At 34.5% G+C, this 8142-nt stretch overlaps 1 protein-coding gene across 2 annotated transcripts in view; it reads left to right on the top strand.

Moving 5' to 3' along the window:
* Window positions 1–6759, top strand: part of LOC137615323 (homeobox protein Hox-A5-like) — a 171076-nt gene extending 164317 nt beyond the window's left edge. The window contains exon 4 of one of the 2 annotated variants that reach the window (XM_068345088.1): window positions 3440–6759. The gene's annotated coding sequence lies outside the window, so the exon portion shown is untranslated. The remainder of the gene's footprint in view (window positions 1–3439) is intronic. The other variant, XM_068345089.1, reaches the window with a different exon arrangement.
* Window positions 6760–8142: the final 1383 nt, after the last annotated feature.

Here is an 8142-nt window from a genome sequence, read left to right as displayed (position 1 = left end):
AGGAACGAGCTCCTCACATACCTTGATAGTTTGAAACTCATTCGTGCCATCCTTTAACGTTTTCATGGGAACCTCGTTTTTTATTCTATTTTTTTTTTCTTGTAGAAGAGAATAGTTTTCTCATATATTCTTATTTATTTTCATAAATGATATACTCTTACTTAAAGGCTTAATCAAAGCACCAAGAAATTCTATTCATTGAAAGGGCGATGTTAAGTTTAGTGTAAGGAAAATTTAATCACTTAATATGGCTATGAAACATTATAATTGACAAAATTTAAAGGGGATTATCTCCTTAGCTATTTTAGATATAATCGGTTAATTGTAGCATTGGTGTAAATAATGTACAGTTGGACTCATGCATTCTCGGTAAACCTCGCTCTGAGGAAGTACACTCTGTCACACCGTTACTGCTCGGCGAGTAACCAAACAGATAAGTGTAGGGAGAGATGACATCAGTGGTTGGCGGGGCTACACACGGGAACACTCCACTCAGTAAGGGTGTGACAGGGTGCGCTTTTTCAGAGTGATTGTGCCAGGAACTCCTGCGTCCAAGTGTACATTGGACAATTCTAAATAAAGTGAGAAAACCTACCGAGTCATAGGGAACGTCAGATGATGACACAGTTGCTGCGTATACTCCGATGACAGTCGTGATTAATGGCACGTCACGGTTACCTCAAGGGTCAGTGGGTGATCGTCTCCTAATTTACTTGCATTGTTACTTGTAGATCATTTTGTGCGGGTGTAGCTCCGGATCTCTGCACGGAGTTCCATCGTTTCTTTGCTGAAAAAAAAAAAAAGAATTAGCTAATTCCTCTGTTAATGTAGCATTGCTGATAATAAGTAAATAGTAATTGTAACATAAAGTCATTCGTTTTTATATCATTGGCTGTGTTGTTGCCAGGAAACAACAGTATCTGTTTTTTTGTAGCAAACATCCCATAATGCAAAAAAAAAAAAAAAAAAGAAAAAAAAAATCATACAAAATAAAAGCTACTTTTTTTACTTTTTTCTTTTAAGATTTGTGATTGAAAGCTTTGCGGAGTAATTACTTGATACTAAGCAAGCTTATACTCTTGGTTAGATCATCTTCATTTATATTATTTTAATGCATATTCCACACTTCCTTGTGAGCGTATTTGGTATAAGAAAGTAATGCAAGATGTCTTATGTATTCCGATAACTATTAAGAATCCGTTTCTTTTACATGTAAGTTTACTTTGGCCTTTTTTATGTAAATTTCGGTTTGAAACAAAATCTCTCTCTCTCTCTCTCTCTCTCTCTCTCTCTCTCTCTCTCTCTCTCTCTCTCTCTCTCTCTCTCTCTCAAAATGAATTCTTGTGTGCGAATTTAAGCATATTGTTGTAATTTAACATGAATATTTTACTCAACTTGTTTTGTTCCCTTGTCACAAGTAACTTGGAACTTACATTCCCTGTTCTTTTTAGCGATTGAATGGAGCACAGTATATTTTCTTATCTTCTAATAGGCATACTAGCCTAGGAATTGAAAGATAATATCAATATACTCTTAAGTTCTAGTTTTTGGTGGAATTCTAGTTAAGTAGCATTGCCAGCGTTATTGGTATAATGGTACAATTGTCTTCATTACTTCTGGTACAGTTCACGGGAAGCTAAAGAGACGTCTGACAGCTGTACCTTGTAGCAGGTAACTCTGTTTAGCAAAAGAGAAACTGTTAACAACGCTGCCTGTAAAACAAAGTTGCTGGACTTGTAAACACATGATCAAAAGGATTTATATTAATTTTACGGAGTGTTCTATATAAAAGATATTGTTATTTGCTTACTAACATTTCGTAAAATCACTAAAAAAAAAAAAACTTTTGGATCACGTGTTTACAAGCTTAGCGACTTTCTTTTATAGGCATCGTTGCCAACAGTTTCTTTTTTCCTAAGCTTGCTACAAAGTACATATGCCAGACGTCTCTTTAGCTTCCCATCAAGTGTACCGGAATTAATGAAACCAACTGTACCAAATATGAGAGTAGTAGGTTGGTGACTTAGTAAATGTTCCATTAATTTTAGATGTTTTATCCTTAACTTTTCCTTTGAACATAAAGTCCAGAAGTTAAAGACCACCAAGCTTTGTCAGTCCCATGTAGATAATACATGTCATATTGAAGTTCAGTTTACCTGACCCAGCACAAAACTGGCATCTATGCAAATTACTTTAATTGCACATATATATACGCACTTTATATATTTTTTCCATTTACTGCTACCCGGCAGTCAATATTTAAGTTACTTTGTCAGAATTAGCTTGCTAAGAGGCCATAAATCATCTTAATGACGGATAATTGCTTGGTTTTCTTAATGATCATTCATATTTCCTATGTTAAAATATTGACTGATGGCAGTGACATACTTCTGATGGCCTCTAGAAAAATTAAACTTCATTAAGTATTAAATATGTAGAACAAGAAAGCGATCTATTGAGTTTACTATTATTTTTGTTACTTTTGTTAGCGGCAGTGTTTTTGTGGCGACATGTTCAGACAATCAACATTAAAGGTCTGTTTCTTATTGTAAATTTTCGTAAACACTAAAAGTTATTATAATATAGGAGCTATACTCTTAGTACGATAAAAAATTACTTTCTTTGTCTACTCTATTTCTGGATGTCACTCAAATATGACTGGGAGTTCCATAGCTATAATTTTGGTCTTTTATATAACAATTTATTTGTCTATTTTTCCATCTTTTACTTTTTATCCCCTCTCTCTGAACGATTATACTTAAGCTTCGCCTTTTTTTTACTGTTGCTTTGGGGTTAGAAATGCCTCCAGAATAGCTCCTCTATGACGTAATGGATAACTTAAAAGAACCCTGCATTTTTAATTACGGATTTAAATACTATGGCTGACGTCAGGGAAAGTGTTCCGTTGTGAAGTTGCTATTTCTCAACCCTCCTCACAAAAAGTATTTTTCAAACACCTACGTAGAATGGCAATGTCCCAGTAGTGTTAAGGTTTTATACTGGACTGTGATGTTGTGTATATGCGTAATTCTTATTGATATCAGGAACTAGTTGAGTGATTCTCATAAGTGGCATAATGTTATGAATCATGTTATTTTTTTTTTTTTTTTTTTTATCGTATTGTACATATTCCATTATTATTTTTTCATATGGTTGTTTTGATGTAGCATTTTTAAAAGAATCTTAGTTTTTTTTTCAGTCGTTACATTTTAAACATAATGCTGTGTGTGTTTTCTAATTACCCAAAAAAAGAAACATTTGTAACTTGAGAGTAATTCTGGTTTTCTAAAAAAAAAAAAAAAAAAAAACAATAAATGCAATTTCTTAAGAGTATTTTATCTCAGCAGAAATATACATATCTCTGATCATTTATTTTGTATAGTTTTATGTATTTAAGTCTGCAGATCCTCTAACATAGCTTCTCTATTATTTTTTTCAGGGAGCCGCCTGGTCGTGGTAACTCATATGCAGATGACGTAGTCAGTGGGAGTGAATGCCTGCGTACATCGATATGAGATGCTGCGACTAGGGTGTACCGGTGGATTTCATCCGACCCGTCACTCACGGACCGTACCTGGACAACGCTTATGGACACTCAAACCAACACCCTAATCTTTCTTAACCCCTCCCCTTGTCCTTTGCAATTTTCCCCTTTTCAATCCAAATAAATGGGTCAAAATGGGGAAAACTAACCTTAGTTTACCTTCTACCCTCCCCTCAGTCCCCCCCTCCCCTCTCCCTCTCATTCCCGACTACATTCGCAGTGGGCGAATTAAAACAAACCTAGGGTCGAACGTCAAGGAGTCCTGAGGAGGACAATGGCGTCCGACGACTTCGAGTAGAACTTGAAGAATCTACACTACCCCGAATGAAGAGGATTTCTCCCCTCCTTCGGCGGTAGAACATCGTCGAAGGATTGGAAGTCAGAAGCTCTCTTTTTTTATATATAATACCCTTTTTATTATTATTTTTGGCTTCGCTTGTGGACATTGAAGACACTCATAAGTGAAGAAGGTCGCGATATTTGTTTAGAAGGCAAGTGATACGTGAAAGAAATGATGCTCCTTCGGGTGACTCTAGTTTTTTATGTGAATTGTTGGTGTGTTGGAAAGATAACAAGTGAATGTAATATAATGTGCCCAAGGACCTTTAAGAGACAGGGGCACTTTTGTAAACCGGTGACTGGAAGGGACGAAAAGAAAGTTACACGAGATGTCTGTTATGAAATGTGAATTGCAAATGGGCTGTACAATCATCAGTCCTTGATCGATTATTTTCTTTTCGAAGGAAAAATTCGTTTGAATAACGCATATTGTCACGGATCAGTGCTCCTTTCTTTCTCCCACCCCCTTTGTTTTTGCTACAGTCATAGATATTGTAACACTGTGGTTTATGATCTGAAGGAAATTAGGGTTAAACTCGAAATGCCTGTGTGATCAGCAGACTTACGAATGATTAAAACGGCAAAGAATTGTATTTTGAAATTATGGTTAAAAAAAAAAAAGCCGTATTAGGCCTGTACATGTTTTGCTTGAATCTTAGCCAAATAATGGAAGAAAATATGTAAAGTTTTGTTACTGATACTGAAGTTATTAGCTGCAATGGTGTTTAGTGGCTTTCCCTCCTGCAATTGAAGGTCAAGTAGAAGAATAGATATGCCTTAATTAAATAAATTATTGACTTTTCATGGCTTAAAATATTTAGTTCTTTTGATTTTTTTTAATCACTGATGACTGCATCATTCGCTTTTCAGTTAAGTGAATTAATTTTGAGCAAAGGTTTTAATAAACTCTTCAAGAAAACTACAGATTTATAGATTTTAGAGGCCAGGGGCCCTTGAGTCCTGAATTATCGAAAAAAAAAAAAACTGCCCTTTTCGAAGAAGAGAAAGTTTGCAATGTTTTGCCAAAGTTATGCGTGTGCGATCATGAAATTATGTTTGTTACTAATGTATTGATTATTATTGTAATTATTATCATTATCACTTGCTATTGTAATTTAGATTTCGTTTTATTGTTAAGATGGAAATCTGTTGTTTATAAGTTCACTTGCCAAAACTGTTGGCCATTTGTTATTTAGTGGATGAGGTTGCTTTGTTGACTGGAAGTTATCTGGCGTTGCAGAAGTAGATGAGAAGACCTGTAAATCAAGGATTCAGGAGGCGTTTGTTTCGAGTCCATATGCAAGAATCTTTGTTTTTATACCTTTCTTGTCAGTAGATCTTTCAATCATTCAGTTTGGTATTGTCAAGAATTACAGAACATGTGTTTTTAACACATTATATGTAATGACTTCATAAAATTAAATGTAGGCATTTTGTTCTAACTGGAGTTTTTCCCAAATGTCTGATTTTGATCTTTGAAGGGACGTTGGAGAGTTGCATTTTCTTTTTATGAAGTTAGTCCAAAGTCTTCTCTTGACATTTATTTTAGTGGCATGGAAAAAGCTAACGATTTCTCTTTTCTATGGAACGTATTTAAGATATATAAAAAAGGACGTATCTGTTACTTTCTTATCAGGCTAAAGATTATGAGGAGCTCCTGGTCTGTTTGCAGTGAGTCTAATATGCCTAATATTGCTGTACATTGAGCGCTCAGAGCAAAAGAGGTCATTTAAAAAAAAAATAAGAAACTTCAAAAAAAGCGTGAGGGAGTTTGAATGTCTGTGTGTAAGTGAAATTAGAGTCAAGAGGTGGATGTTTTGAGCGAAAGGGTTCGAGCCTCATTTTGTGCAATGCTGTCCATATGGCTTTATTAAATGGTGTAAAAAGTTATAGCAGTGATACTGTAATCACTGCAGTAGATTGTTGCATAGAACTAAGAGTACCGCGTCCCCCCCCCCCCTTTTCATCCTTCCTCTTCCTCCTCCCCTTCTTCCTGTTTTTTTACTCATCCTCCTCTCGCCCTTAGCTTTCCTTTTCTCCCCTCAAAATTTTCAAATATAACTAATCTCTCTCTCTCTCTCTCTCTCTCTCTCTCTCTCTCTCTCTCTCTCTCTCTCTCTCTCTCTCCTTCTTCTTCTTCTTCTTCATCTTCTTCTTCTTCCTGGTGTTATCATTGTGAGTTAGTCGAACACAGCCACTGCGCGTTGGACTCTCTTTTGAGCATTTAATAGGATATGCGAGTTTTTACAACATATGTCATTTTTTTTTTTTTTTTTTTTTTTGTCTAGCGGAAAGGTTACCATTGCTCATCTTAATATTTTCTCCCCTTGTTTTTTTTTATTAATCCATTATAATTTTGCTTATGTAGTTATGATAATCATCATTACTTTGTTTTTATTTAGGTCAATTTGGTATGAGGAGAATCTGTCTCTGTTCTATAGATTCGGGTGGTAATAATAATTCTCTTCTTTGTATTTTTTGTATAATATTCCTTAATAGATGTGACTTTTATTTAATAATGTAAATTCTAGTATTATATAAACAACCAACAAACCACTTTCCCGTTTTCCCCCCTTTGCTTTCCTCTCCTTCCCGCCTCCCTACTAGTGTTGTAATGATTGTATGCGATGTTATCGGTTATTACTTTCACTTTCCTTTCTATGTTTTTAACCTTGTCTTCTGTCTAGTTTCGCGTTACAAGCTATACGCTTCCCAACTGTATACGATTAGTTTTAAGAGTTCAGCAATATCCCTGTAAAAAGTTGTCTACTGTAAATTAACAATGATGATAACAATATGGATTATGATAAAAAGAAATCTTTCTAAAGGCATAGATTACAATTCATTGACAAAATAAACTGTGTCCAAAAAAGGTTGTTTTGTTTCATCACTGCATGCTTATCCTTTATGTCTATCTTTATATTATAAAGATAAACGTGTAGTAGGGGTATAAATTAAAAAGAAACATTAATACAAATGCTAAGAAGTGTTTTTGTCTTGTAATATTTTAGATTTTTCACTTGGAAAAATGACTTTCAAAAATGCAGACATTATGATTTAAACCAGAATTTGGATGCAACTGGTGGGTGTATATGTATTCATTTCATGTAAATCTTGTATCCCTTGTAATTCACATGCTATAATTGCAGAATGTGGATTAGTTCATCAGCAGAAATTTCTATTTGGCAGAATATATCATTACAGTATATAACAAATGGGTGTAAATTCAGATATGCTCGCATATAAGCACCGCAGGTAATGTTAAAAGCTGGTACCTAAAAAGTTGAAGAGCGATAATATAAAAGATCTAATTCTTCTGTGATGCTTCATTGTTCTTAAAGTTTCTTTAGGTTGGTAAATTTCCAATGCTGCATCCTATGCAACTTGCCGACAAAGCATTTAACGGAACTGATTTGAACTGTAAAGCGATCATTCAAGAGTATGAAAATGATTGCATATTCAAAACAGCGTACTTTGACATTGATACTAATTGTTTGATTTTGTGATTAAACATTAAATTATGTAAATACTGAAATGTGTAAACATATATTTTGATGATAAAAGATGAGGAAAACAACAACATGTGGAATCACGTTCTCATGAATGTCAAAGATTCCTGGTCATTGGAGAAAATCTAATAATTCCTGAACTCATACGATCTTCAATTTACAGTGGCTAATGCTTTTGGGAGATCATTGTAAGAAACATAAAACTCCAAAGAAATGTGTATGGCATAGACATGTATGTAAGAGTATATAACTTTTTATAAATTGCAATAAAGATGAAAATAATCTAATTTTTCTGCTGTTTTGATTTGTGTGGTTTCAACTCCCAATATATGACGATGGCACATCGAAATTTATTGTTTACCACAAAAAGAAGGGAATGAAACTAACACTGTTGATTTTAATAGTAAAAAACAATGCAGTTTTGACTAATTTCAAGTTTCATTAGCCAGGGTTTTACTACGGGAAAATTATAGAAAGGCTTAGAGTAACTGGATATTAGTAAAAAGATTAAATACTAGTGTACACGACCCATCACTATGGTGGCTAGATATATAAATAGATGTGCAAATCACACACAGATGCAACCCTTCCCACACTCTTCCCCTTTCCTTAACTACCACACAGCAGTTTGGGCAATTTGGGGGAGATTGTCGTTTCCGAGTGGTTGCCGCTGAGCGTGACAAGATATATAAAAATCTTGACATTAAAACTTCATTCGGGCAAAAAAAAGGAGCAATATAAACTCCATAA

This window comes from Palaemon carinicauda, chromosome 21 (genome assembly GCF_036898095.1).
Source record: "Palaemon carinicauda isolate YSFRI2023 chromosome 21, ASM3689809v2, whole genome shotgun sequence".
Lineage (NCBI taxonomy): Eukaryota > Metazoa > Arthropoda > Malacostraca > Decapoda > Palaemonidae > Palaemon > Palaemon carinicauda.
This window is presented reverse-complemented; position numbering and strand designations above follow the sequence as displayed.